At 36.8% G+C, this 13367-nt stretch overlaps 1 pseudogene; it reads right to left on the bottom strand.

The window, feature by feature from the left end:
- LOC149147710 (callose synthase 12-like) overlaps positions 1-11701 on the bottom strand; it is a 35804-nt pseudogene extending 24103 nt beyond the window's left edge.
- Positions 11702-13367: the final 1666 nt, after the last annotated feature.

The following is a 13367-nucleotide window of genomic DNA, read 5'->3' as shown; positions in this document are numbered from 1 at the left end:
GATTGAAAGATTGGTTGTCCACCGTTGATCGAAGCGAAAGCTGCGTACAGTCCAACACATGGAGCTTGCGTGAAGTAAACCTTGTTTGACCACAGTTTTTGTCAGCGAAGTAATTTAATGAATTTAATGTGATTTGTAAAATGTTGGTAAGATCTTTAATTTTAATGTTTCTTTTTTACACGGAAGTATGGGCACATAAACGTATTTTGGTTATGTTGTTTATAGTATATGTGAAACAAAAAAAGGAGAACGCAGTAGTGTGAGGTAGTTTGAGAGGCGCAGCAGCGCGAGATAAAAATTTTTGTTGGAAGATTGAAATGTATTGCAATGAAGTGAAATGCGCAGCACTGTGAATGTTTTCTTTTGGTTGAAATGTAATGTAAGGAATTACATTTACAGCAGTAAATGTAAGAAATGTTATATTTACAGCAGTGTGTTAATTTTTAAGAAACAGAGTATTACTCTCTGTTGCAGAGACAGAGTAAATTTCTTTTTGGAGCTGGTGTAATCCCTCTGTGTGAGGAAGAAGTTTGTATGAGGCATTTTATTAATGAATACAAGTTTTATTTGTATGTGGAAAACTCTGCCTGCTCAGAATTTTTTTCTTTGCTTCCCTGTATTAAGATCCTGTGGCAAAAACAGAGCATTGTTCTCTGTTCAGTTATTTTGTTTTGGAATTTAGCGGAAAATTCCCAACAGGTGGAGCACTGTGCTTAATGCAGTATATTTGTAAGATTTCTTTTGTGGTTTCGTTTCCTTTCTTGATTTGATTAAGTTTATCCGATTCATTTCAGTGGAAATTCAATTTGTTCTTTGAAATTTAAATTAGATTTTGCTGTTGATTTTTTTACGGCTGGAAAAGAATTACAGAGAGTTTAATGCGTTTGACGATCTAATTTAATATATAATATAATAGTGGTAATTTAAATTGGATTTTTGTTGTTGCAGATAGCAAAAAGAATTACAGAGGAGTTCATGGCTTAGCTACTTGGCTTTATGATAAAGAAAACTAAAATGGCGGGATCATGCACTCTCAAATGCAAAATAAAATGGTGATGAGATTTCTTCTGCGGTTTCCTTTTTCTTCTTTACTTAATTAAGTTTATCCGATTCATTTTCCATGGAAATTCAATTTGTCCATTGAAATTTAAATTTCTCGCTTCTGAATCTTTGTTGTTGATTTCTTTCACAGGCAGAAAAGAGTTTTAGAGGGTTTAATGCGTTTGGCAGATCTAATTTAGTATGCAATACAATATTGGTAATTTCCTTGTTTTTCTTGATTCGATTCAATTATGTTCTGATGCCTTTCCAATGGCATATCAATTTGTCTATTTAAATTTAAATTGAATTCTCGTTGTTGCATATAGCAAAGAATTACAGAGGAGTTTATGGCTTAGCTACTTGGCTTTATGATAAAGAAAGATAAAATGATGGGATTGTATGCCAATGCAGAAGAAAATAAATCTTTGGATCATAAAAAAACAGGTGGATTAATCTACAATCCCCTTCACAATAAATTAATACAACAGAAAAAGAAATAGGAAATCCTTTTCAATAACTTAATGCAACAGAAAAGGAAATAGGAAATTGGAATAGATTGATTGCAATGTAACAGATTGGAGATAGATATTTTGACATAGCCTTATTACGTGCTTAGGATTAGGGTTATTTCAATATTTACGGAGTCTTTTACCTCCAGTGATATTTGATTTCCCCATTACTTCATCAAAGTAGTCCGAAGTGCACATTCCCAGACACTCAATGAGGAAAAGGCTTTCCAGGTTTCCATATATATATTTAATGCAGGGTTCCACGAAGGGTGTTTTTTAACACCATTTTTTCTGAAACATAACCTTCCCAATGTGGTGCTCTGTTATTGAATGACAAAAATTCTCCATACATTGCCAACAGCTGATGACAACCGTGCCCGGTAAATTGAACCCTAAAACTGTAATTGGAGGTAGGTGCTCTGTTATTGAATGACAAAAATTCTTAAACATTTTCCATACATTGCCAACCGCTGATGACAACTGTGCCCGGTAAATTCAGCCCTAAAACTGTAATTGGAGGTAGAGGTAGATTATAAGGGATAAAAACAAATAATTCAATCAATACTTCTTGGAGTTTGGGTGGGCTTATTCTTGTTTCAGAGTTTGGAGTGAGTAAGAGAATGGTGATATTTCTGTTTCAGAGTTTGGACAGAGTAAGAAGATAATAATAATATAAATAGTTGTTTTCTAGAATAGTCATAATACTTTATAACATGACTATTAAACTAAGTGAAAATATAAATATAGTTAATTTCAAAATAAATAATTTTTTTTATAAATTATAATTTTTTTAACTAATATTATTTACATATTTTAAGTTTTTTAATAAAAATTAAACTTTATCTTTTAATAAAAAATTTCATTTTTACCATTAAATAAAATTCATTTTAAATATAAACATTATATATCATAAACTTAATTTAACTCATTTAAAAAAATTAAAAATTAAATATAAATTATTTAATTTTATATTAAGTAAATTATACTCATTCAAAACACGACCATAAAATTCAACTTTATAAACTCGCAAAGAATGTGGAATGGCAGGAGACATTATTGGGTTTTGGTTTAAGGCTTCGCTTACTAAAAATTGAAACTATACCTTTGGATTTACAATAATAAAGATTTATAATAGTAATGAGTCCAAGCTCTCATTGCTATAACCAAAATTATGTTTTGACTTTCTAAATGCAATATACAATTATGGTTTTCAATGAAATATATTGGTAGGGGATAGTCATGGTGGTTATTGCCTTGGTCACTAGCAAGCTTCGTATATGCTTGACCATCTATAGAGGTTTCTTGATTTTGGGTAATTAAGTTAACCTCTTGATTTTGGGTAATTAACTTACTCTAAAATGAAATAAGACATTCAATGTGTTCCTTGTAATATAGATATAAACAAAACATCTAAAGAAAAGTAATTGCACAATGATCCAGTCCAAGAAAACAAGGTTTTCCACAAACAAATTAATTCTTCTAGAAAAATTCAACAATTCCAATTTAATAATCCTATCGGCCTCTCTTTGTACCTTTTGGGACAATTGCTAGTAATAGCTATTTTAACAGCGTCGTGTTTTGTTTGGTTTTCGCATCGAAAACAGGGCAGAGTTGAAAATTTCTGGTCTTTTAGTCTTAGTGATACTTGTAAACTATTTTGATTTTAATAATACTCCACAAGTTTCTTTTTGTTCGATTTTTACTGGGTGTTTTGGCAGTGAAATAACTATGAGAGAACACATGAATTGCACTGCTAGTGAAATTAATCTTCGTAAGGAAGCCGAGATGAGACCAGCGGTTTATGCCCGGGAAGGTTTGAATCTTTGATATTCTGGTAATCATTAATTTATTACATTTACATTTTGTTTATTTATTTGATAGAAATAATACAGTATTAATAAATAAAATGAAAAAATAGCGAACCAAACAATAACATAAAATATATATAAAATGAAAATATAACATAAACAACTTCCGATCAGGACAGAGACAATGGGTCATTTGTATTGCATGAATGGACCTTTGATATTTAAAAGTGTTAAAGCGGGAAGTGTTTTTCAATGGCGCGGAACTGATTAAAGCAAGCATGGAGCAGTACAGTGCAGCAGGCAACTGCCTTCAATTCACAGTATGGCCGAGAAGGAAGCAGGTTGCTATCCAACTCTTGCACATTGAATTCTCAGCTACCGCAATTAAAGTTCAGCTCAGTCAAGGACGAGAAGGACAACCTCGAGCAGTTCACAGCATGGGACTCCATTTTTGTTCATTAAATTCATTCAGATTTTGTATGTAACTTTTTTTTGTGTTGTTGTCTGTCGAGAGAGTGAGAGACAAGGGTGAAGTGTAGCAGCGCATGTGAATAAAAATTTTATTGTTTAACATGAAATGTAATACGCAGCAACGTAGTATGCACAATGTAATGGGAAAGGAAAGGAATGAATAGAGTAGCACTGCATATGTTTTTGGTGAATCCCTCTGAGTGAAAGAGGATGAATTTTGTATCAGGAATTTTATATTAATGAATACAAATCTTTTTATGGGTGTGTAATACTCTGTTCTTAGAAATAGTTTTAAAGCTTCCCTGTGCTAAGATCCTGGAACAAAACAGAGCATTGTCTCTGTGTTCAGTTTATTTTGTTTTTGGGATTTTAACAGAAAAATCCCCAACAGTGGTATCAGAGCTAGGTTCAGGCTCTTTGAAGGTGTCAAAGAAGCTGAAGGAATGGCCAGCACAAGCACTAGTATGGGTATGTTTAATACCCAGCTCCCACAGTTTAATGGGAAAAACTATGACTATTGGGAAATAACCATGAGAGCCCTGTTTACTTTTCAATATTTATGGGAACTTGTTGAATATGGATTTGAAGAACCAGCAAATGAAAATGAGTTTAACAGTTTAACACAGGCAGAGAAAGATTTGTTGAAGAGCAATAGGAAGAAGGATTCAAAAGCCCTTGTATGTTTGTATCAGTCAGTGCATGAGAGTGTGTTTCCAAGGATAGCTGCAGCCAAGACATCCAAAGAAGCATGGCAAACTCTCAAGACAGCCTATCAAGGCGTGGAGAAAGTGAAGACTGCAAAACTACAGTTGCTGAGGAAAGATTTTGAGAACCTATGCATGAAGGAGTTAGACAATATTGACTCATTCTTCACACATGTGATTGGTTTGGTCACACAGATAAGGACTCATGGAGAGACTCTTGAAGAAAGGAGGATTGTGGAGAAAATATTGAGAGTCCTACCCTCAAGGTTCTATGTGATTGTCACCACAATAGAAGAGACAAAGGATCTCTCAAACTTTTCAGTTGATGAACTTCATGCATCACTGATAACACATGAGCAGAGGTTGAGTAGAAATGAAAACTCATCTCTAGAGCAAGCCTTCAAGACCCAGATGTCCTTTGGAAGAGGAAGAGGTCAAGGCAGAGGAAACAAGAAAGGAAGCGGCAGAAGCCAAAACAGAGATGGAAGAAACAGTCCAGCAAATACTCAAGGAAGAGGCAACAATCCAAATCAGAATCAAGGCCAAGGCAGCAGCCAACAAAGAGGACAACATCATGCTCAAGGGCAAAGGTATGAAAAATCCAATGTCCAATGTTATTACTGTAAAAAATATGGGAATTATGCCAATGAATGTAAGAAGAAGTAGCATGATGTGAGTAATAGACCTAATGCAAATATCACTAGAGATAACATCAGCCAAGATAATGTGTTTTTAGCTTGTAACATGGTTGAAACAAACAGTGAAGATATATGGTTTCTAGACTCCGGTTGCAGTAACCATATGACAGGAAACATAGCTTTATTTTCTGCTTTAGATCAAAGTGTGAAGTCACAAGTCACACTTGGGACTGATAGAAAAATCTCTGTTATGGGAAAAGGAGAAGTTAAAATATTTACAAAGAAAGGTGAAAAGAAAACCATAGCAGATGTCTATTATGTTCCTGGAATGAGATGTAACCTCTTGAGTATTGGACAGCTTGTTCAAAAGGGTTACAATGTTTTCTTTGAGAATGATGTATGCACCATCATGGATAGAGCACCCAGCAAAAGATGTATTGCTGAAGTAAATATGACAAGGAACAGGATGTTCCCTCTTAGAATAAGGGCAGATTTGAGAAACAAAGAAGTAATTGCAGCAGTTACCCAAGAGGCTTTCCAAAGCCAATGAAAAGATGAAAATTGGTTGTGGCACTTGAGATTTGGACATCTCAACTTTGGAGGTCTTAACTTGTTGAGCAGAAAAGGAATGGTAAGGGGATTACCATTGATAGAGAAACCGGACAGCCTTTGTGAAGGTTGTATCTTGGGGAAACAACACGGAGAAAGTTTTACATCAGGGAAAAGCATAAAGGCAAAGGCACCCTTAGAGATTGTCCACTCAGATTTATGTGGACCAATGCAAACCCCATCTTAAGCAGGCAGCCAATATTTTCTAACATTTATTGATGATTTTACAAGAAAGACTTGGGTTTATTTTTTGAAGAACAAAAGTGAAGTGTTTGAAAAATTCCGAAATTTCAAAGCACTTGTGGAAAATCAAAGTGGGCTGCGCATCAAAGTTTTGAGAACAGACAGAGGAGGTGAGTATATCTCCAAAGAATTCCTATGGTTTTGTAGAGAAAATGGAATTCATAAGCAATTTACAGCAAGGTACACTCCGCAGCAAAATGGAGTTGCTGAAAGGAAGAATAGGACCATCATGGATATGGCGAGGAGCATGGTGAAGGCAAAGCATTTGCCAAATGATTATTGGGTTGAAGCTATACATTGTGCAGTATATATTTTGAATAGGTGTCCAACAAAAGCAGTGGTGAACAAAGTGCCAGAAAAAGCATGGAGTGGGAGAAAGCAAGGAGTCACCCACATGAAGGTTTTTGGATGTGTGGCTTATGCACACATTCCAGATCAGCTAAGGAAGAAGTTGGACAGCAAAGGGGAAAAATGTATCTTCATTGGATACAGTGAGGAATCCAAAGCTTACAGGCTGTATATTCCATCTACCAAGAAGTTTTTTGTGAGCAGAGATGTTCAGTTCATTGAAGAGGAAGCTTGGGATGGAAGCATAGAGAAAACAGTTAATGTTAAAAACTGTTTGTCTCATGATGAAAATGATGAAGAGTTGGCTGAAACACATCCCCAAACAGCAGCACCAACACAAGGACAGCAAGGAACACCCTTGAGGATAAATGAGAGTGTTTCTCCAAGCACACCACAAGGAGGAAATTCAAGTGCATCTTCAAGCACTTGCACACCAAATGAAAGAGGTAAGAAGTTTAGAAATCTAAGTGACTTTTATGATGAAGGTATGAATTCATTATTTGCCTTATATTGTCATGTTGATGACCCTATTCATTTCGAAGATGCAATTAAAGATGAGAAATGGATAGAAGCTATGGATAAGGAGATCAATGCCATAGAGAGAAACAAGACATAGAATTTGGTTGAGCTACCAAAAGGTAAAGAAGTCATTGGAGTCAAATGGGTCTACAAGACCAAGAGTAATGCTGAAGGAAAAATAGAAAGACACAAGGCAAGGTTGGTTGTCAAGGGATACAAGCAGCAGTATGGGAGAGATTATGAGGAGACTTTCGCACCGGTTGCAAGAATGGAAACCGTGAGAGCAGTGCTGTCCATAGCAGCTCAAAACAAGTGGAAAGTTTACCAAATGGATGTGAAGTCAGCATTCCTAAATGGAGTGTTAATGGAAGAGGTTTACATTGAACAACCTCTAGGATATGAGAAGAAAGGCCAAGAGCACAAAGTGTGCAGATTGAAGAAAGCTCTTTATGGGCTGAAGCAAGCACCAAGAGCATGGTACAGTAGGATAGATTCCTATCTACTGGAAAATGGATTTGACAAATGTGAGGGAGAACCCACCGTCTACATCAAAGAAAAGGATGGTAAAATTTTAATTGTTGTGTTGTATGTTGATGATGTGATTTTTACAGGTAATGATGACTACCTCATTGAAAATTTCAAAACAGTCATGAAAGAAAAATTTGAGATGACTGACATGGGTTTTCTGAGATACTTCTTAGGAATAGAAGTAGATCAAAATGAAAATGGAATTTTTATCTCATAGGCAAAATATGTAAATGAAGTGTTGGGCAGATTTAACATGCAAGAGTGCAAGGCAGCAATCACTCCCACAGTAATGGGATTAAAACTCAGCAAAGAGAACAACAGCAAGGATTTTGATCCTAGTTTGTACAAAAGCATAGTTGGCAGCCTTATGTATTTAACTGCAACTAGGCCTGATATAATGTTTGCTGTTAGTTTAATTTCCAGATTTATGAAAAGGCCAAAAGAGGCACATTGGCAGGCAGCAAAAAGAATTCTGAGGTATGTCAAAGGTACTAAAAGGTTTGGAATTTTATATACTACTTCAGAATGTTCAGATTTAGTTGGATACACTGATAGTGATTGCGCTGGAAGTGTGGATGATCGCAAAAGCACATCCGGTTATGTTTTTCACATGGGTTCAGGAGCCATTTCATGGGCTTCCAAGAAACAGCCAATTGTGGCGTTGTCTACAGCAGAAGCAGAGTACGTGGCAGCTACAACAGCAGCGTGTCAAGCAGTTTGGATGAGAAGAATGTTAAGGAGCGTAGGCCAAGAGCAAGCAAAAGCAACAGTGATTTTTTGTGACAATAGCTCAACTATTGCATTATCAAAGAATTTAGTGTTTCATAAGAGAACGAAACACATTGACACAAGGTTTCACTACATCAGAGAATTGGTAAGCAATGGATTAATCACTTTACAACATTGCAGGACTCATGAACAGGGAGCAGACATTCTGACAAAGCCATTGGATCAGAAAAGCTTTGAATTTTTGAGGAAGTGTTTGGGTATGACTGAATGCCCAGCAGTTGAAATTAAAAGGGAGTGTTGAAAATGTAATTTTAACTGCGCAATAGTTGAGCCGTGCAGCAGCATGAAGACAATCACCGTGTGCTTCACCAAGGATCGGGGCACAAGACATCGCCGATGAGCGATCACCGATATCGCATCGGCGAAGTCGCAGTGGAGGACTTACAAAGAGGCCTTTATATTTTGCGATGAGCGATCGCCGATATCGAATCGGCGTATCGCTATCGGCGTTTTCAATGTGGCGGAGCCTTTTTGCACATATATATAATTGCGATCCGATGAGCCGGACTCGACGGGTATTCAACATTTTAATTCATGTTGTTTCAGTTCCACCAGCGGCCTTTTTCCTATGTTTTTAATGTTTTTCAGGCATAAGTTAAAATATATTGCATCGGCGGGTTGGAACATCGGAACATCAGAGGTATCAGCAGTGGCATAGCGATGCGATATAGTGATTCGATCAGAACCATCGATCATGCATCAGGATCAATGGCCGGGATCGCATCGCAATGTCACTATCGGGACAGCCAAAGGGACAGGGCCTTTACATTTGACATGCATCCGAACCGATGGATCGGACCCGATAGCATTATAAATAATTTCTGATAAACTTTCAGGTCCACGCTAAGGCCGTTTTCAATGGTTTTTGGCGCATTTTCGTTATATAACGAAATATAAAGAAAAGAGAGGAATAGGCGGTATCGGCAGATCGCAATCGGGGAAACCAGTGGTGCATAGCATTTACATATATGAGTGTCGATAGCGATGAAACCCGGACCCGATGGGTTTTCGAAGCCAAATTGTATAATATTTGAAATCCGCCAAAGCCATTTTTCATGATTTTGCAGCGTTTTTGCGTGTATTTTCAAATATAAAGAAATAGAGGATTGGCCGGTTAAGATATGCATTGCGACCCGAAAGGCGGACCCGATAGAGAAAATATTGCATCAATGGACATTTGATATTTAAAAGTGTTAAAGTGGGCAGTGTTTTTCAATGGCGCAACATTGATTAAAGCAAGCATGGAGCAGTACAGTGCAGCAGGCAGCTGCCTTCAATTCACAGTATGGCCGAGAAGGAAGCAGGTTGCTATCCAACTCTTGCATATTGAATTCTCAGCTACCGCAATTAAAGTTCAGCTCAGTCAAGGACGAGAAGGACAGCCTCGAGCAGTTCACAGCATGAGACTCCATTTTTGTTCATTAAATTCATTCAAATTTTGTATGTAAGTTTTTTTTGTGTTGTTGTTTGTCGAGAGAGTGAGAGACAAGGGTGAAGCGCAGCAGCGCATGTGAATAAAAATTTTATTGTTTAACATGAAATGTAATACGAAACAACGTAGTATGCACAATGTAATGGGAAAGGAAATGAATGAATAGAGTAGCACTGCATATGTTTTTGGTGAATCCCTCTGAGTGAAAGAGGATGAATTTTGTATCAGGAATTTTATATTAATGAATACAAATCTTTTTATGGGTGTGTAATACTTTGTTCTTAGAAATAGTTTTAAAGCTTCCATGTGCTAAGATCCTGGAGCAAAACAGAGCATTGTTTCTGTGTTCAGTTTATTTTGTTTTTGGGATTTTAACAGAAAAATCTCCAACAATTTGAAAGCATCTTTTAGTGGGAAGCAAAGTATATATTATGGACATGTAAGTAGTGATAGTTTCTATTGCTTATGGTGCAACGTACTACGATTAAAATTTGAATGTTATTAAACTGTCAATTCTTCTTGGGTGCAATGTATGTAGCCTTAAAACCGGAACAATATTTCTGAACTATTCATTTCGCATTTTTCTTCAGGGTGCTATGTACTTGACTAAAATTTCAATGTAATTACATTCGTTAGCAAATGGTAAATTGAGTTACTTGTTACTTTAAATTTAGTAATTTATAGTTTGCTCTCGGGTCCCTTTGAGCTGCCTTAATCCGGTTTGAATGCTTGTGACAATACAATGTTTTTACTTAAAGTTGTCAATAGATTATTGAATAGATTATTATTAGAGCCTTGTATCCCCTGAATGCTTTTCAAACATAGATTGTCTGGTATAAAGTTTAGTGGAGGACAGCTTTAAACTTTGTTCACGTATGAAATTTTATCAAGCTGCATATGGTGTGACCTAATAGAACCTTTGAATGATGTAATAGTTTATTAATTTATGTATTATAATTTTAAAATTAAACTTATTTAAAATTTAAATTTATTATAATATAATATTTTTTAATAATATTAATTTATTATTTAATATAATAATTAGAAAATTAAAATTATAGAATGAAAGGAAAAAAGTCTATTTTATTTATTTAGTGTATTTATAAGCATTTAAATTATTAAATGATGTATTTTGTCTATCATTTCTTAGATTTATGGTGGAAATTATTTATTATTAAAAATTAGATATTTTTTGAGTTTAAATAAATTAAATAATTTATTATATTATTTATATATTTAAATCTGGTTCTTTATCTTGTTTCGTTAGTTTGAAACACTTTAACTATATTTTCTCCAATATAATTATCACCAAAAAATTTCTTATAATACAAATTTTATAAAATCTAAAATTTTATTATAAAAATAAAAATAAAAAATTTATACAAATTTTATTATAAAAAAATAAATAAAAAATTAAAAAACTGAAGTTATAATTAAAAAAATGTTTAATTGAAAATATAAAATTTTAAAATGGAATAAAATTATATTATAGAATGCACTCTATACATTTTTTTTTTTTAACCAAGTCGGATACTTTTATATTATAAAACAAACAGCATTACATAGTTCTATTACATCCGGGAAATTTGTCTGAAGGGTGAGGATCAAAAGTGGGTACGCAGACCCATATTCCTCCTTGCTTCTTTGATTTAAACAGAAACTAAAACAAAGACGACTATATTGTCTAACAAAAGAGCCTCCTATCCAGCAGTATTTGCAATGCATTCCTTATGAGAAGTGCTGGGTGACTGAATCGTCCGGATTCCGGACACTTGCCTTGGTTGATGCTTCCGCTTGGTAGCTTTGGGTGAGAGAGCGTATATGTTCCATGGCTGCAGCGCTCCTGCAGTGCTTCAATCTCGTTCTTTCTTTTGTCCAATTTTTTCCTCTTAGAATTCCTATCAGAGTGATAGTCATCTTGCAGCTCTTTCAGCTGCTTGGTCAGGCTGTTAATCATTATGGTATGAGCTTTACACATTGTGCACTCCTTATTATTGAAAAGATTATCCAAGAGGTTGCTAGGTTGGCCTTTCTCAGCAGGAGGGCGGTGTTGATCGGCCATTCTTTCGCGCAGAGGGACGGGACAGTGAGGGGCTATGAACGGGATTGAAAAGAGAGCGAAGGAGAATATGCTGGAGTGATGAATACAGGAGCTGGGTGAGATGAAGAGGAGGGCGATGGACTGCTGAAATCGAAGGGAGAAGTGCGATAATCTCAGAGGGCCGGGGGAGATCTTCAGGGATATGTCTGAGTCACTGCAGCCCTGCATAAACAGAGAGATTAGCGAGTGAAAACCAGCAAAGAGAGTAGCTAAGTTTACCAAGAGCGCCTTGGGAGTCTCTTCTTCCTGGAGAGAAATGAATTCTTCCACGGTACGCCTTCTGTTGCCGGAGTCGAGCTGCGGACAGGAGAACTGATCTGTGCTATTGCTTGAAGCCCCACTGCCATATATAATGATCTGAAGGAGCCACATTTGCTTGGATCCGCACCTAGGGGATCTGTTCTTGGGAGGAGGGTGGTCAACTGATTTGATAAGGCTGCAGGCTTGGCTTGTGCGGGGAGGTAAATCACAATCCCAGACCCTGAAAGAGACTGCGCTGGTCAGGTGGAGAATCCCGAAGGGATATGGGTCAATGATGGAGTTCAGATATTGAGGACCCTTAGGATTTCGATAGTACCTGGTAGTACAGGAGGGGATGCTGGGCCTAAAGCGAGGAAGAATATACCTGAGGTGGCTGCGATTTTTGGAGGGGTTATCGGGGGAAGCCCGCTTAGGGAATATCTTTCCTGTATATTCTGTCATTCTCCTTAACTTCACATATTTGCCTGCTTGAAGCCTTTTTTGCTTGATTGTCTGCCTCCTCATTGTTTGTTCTGAGAATGTGTTTGAAAGTGACATTGCCGAGGGACCTGATATTTCCCATAATCCTAGCTTTGATGTTGTTTAAAGCTGTTTGTCTGAATTCCTTCCCTGTGGTCAAGGCTGCAATGATGATTGCAGAATCTCCTAGAATTAGTAGATTTCTCAGACCGTAGCTCTTGGCCATGGAGGTCCCAAGAAGAAGGCTGTAGGCCTCCGCCCTGTTATTTGTCATGTTGCCCAACCCCCATTCGAAGGTGACTATGGTCTTCCCCTGACAATCTTTGATTACTCCCCCTGCTCCCGCTTGACCTGGGTTGTTCTTTGAGGCCCCATCAAAGTGGAGAGTAGGGCGATTTTGGCTATGGATCCAGCTTTTGACTTCTTCTTTAGTTCCTCTTAATTTCCAGTCCATGTTCCTCCTCACTGTATTCCCTTTCTTCTGATGTCCTCTCCCTAATTTGAACTTGCTGATCCACTCTTTGACTCTTGTGTCCGATTGTTCCCCTTCTTCCCGGTAGTTGCCATTTGCCTCAATGGTCTCGGTAATTAGAGCAATCGTTTTGGCGAGGACGCTGGAGATGCTTGGTTGTTTACCCTTGAAGATATACTTATTTCTGGCCAACCAAATTTGCCAGCAGAGGTTAGCGGGGATGCTTCTCCATATCCTTTTGACTAGACCTTTACATTTGCCAGAGTCCGGGAGATTATTTCCCCATTGCTTCTGAAGGGTAGTGATCTGACTGGGGAGGGCATTGATGCTCAGGGGTTCTGTGATAATTTTCCAGCAAGCTTTAGCAAAGGGGCAGTCTATGAAGAGATGGTTTATGCTTTCTTCTGCGTTCTTACACATATAGCAAATTGAAGG

The sequence above is a fragment of the Pinus tabuliformis genome, chromosome 9 (genome assembly GCF_031772625.1).
Source record: "Pinus tabuliformis cultivar Carrire ecotype Pingquan chromosome 9, CPIR1, whole genome shotgun sequence".
In the NCBI taxonomy this organism is placed as follows: Eukaryota; Viridiplantae; Streptophyta; class Pinopsida; order Pinales; family Pinaceae; genus Pinus; species Pinus tabuliformis.
Note: the sequence above shows the minus strand (reverse complement) of the source record. Positions and strands in the feature narration are given on the sequence as shown.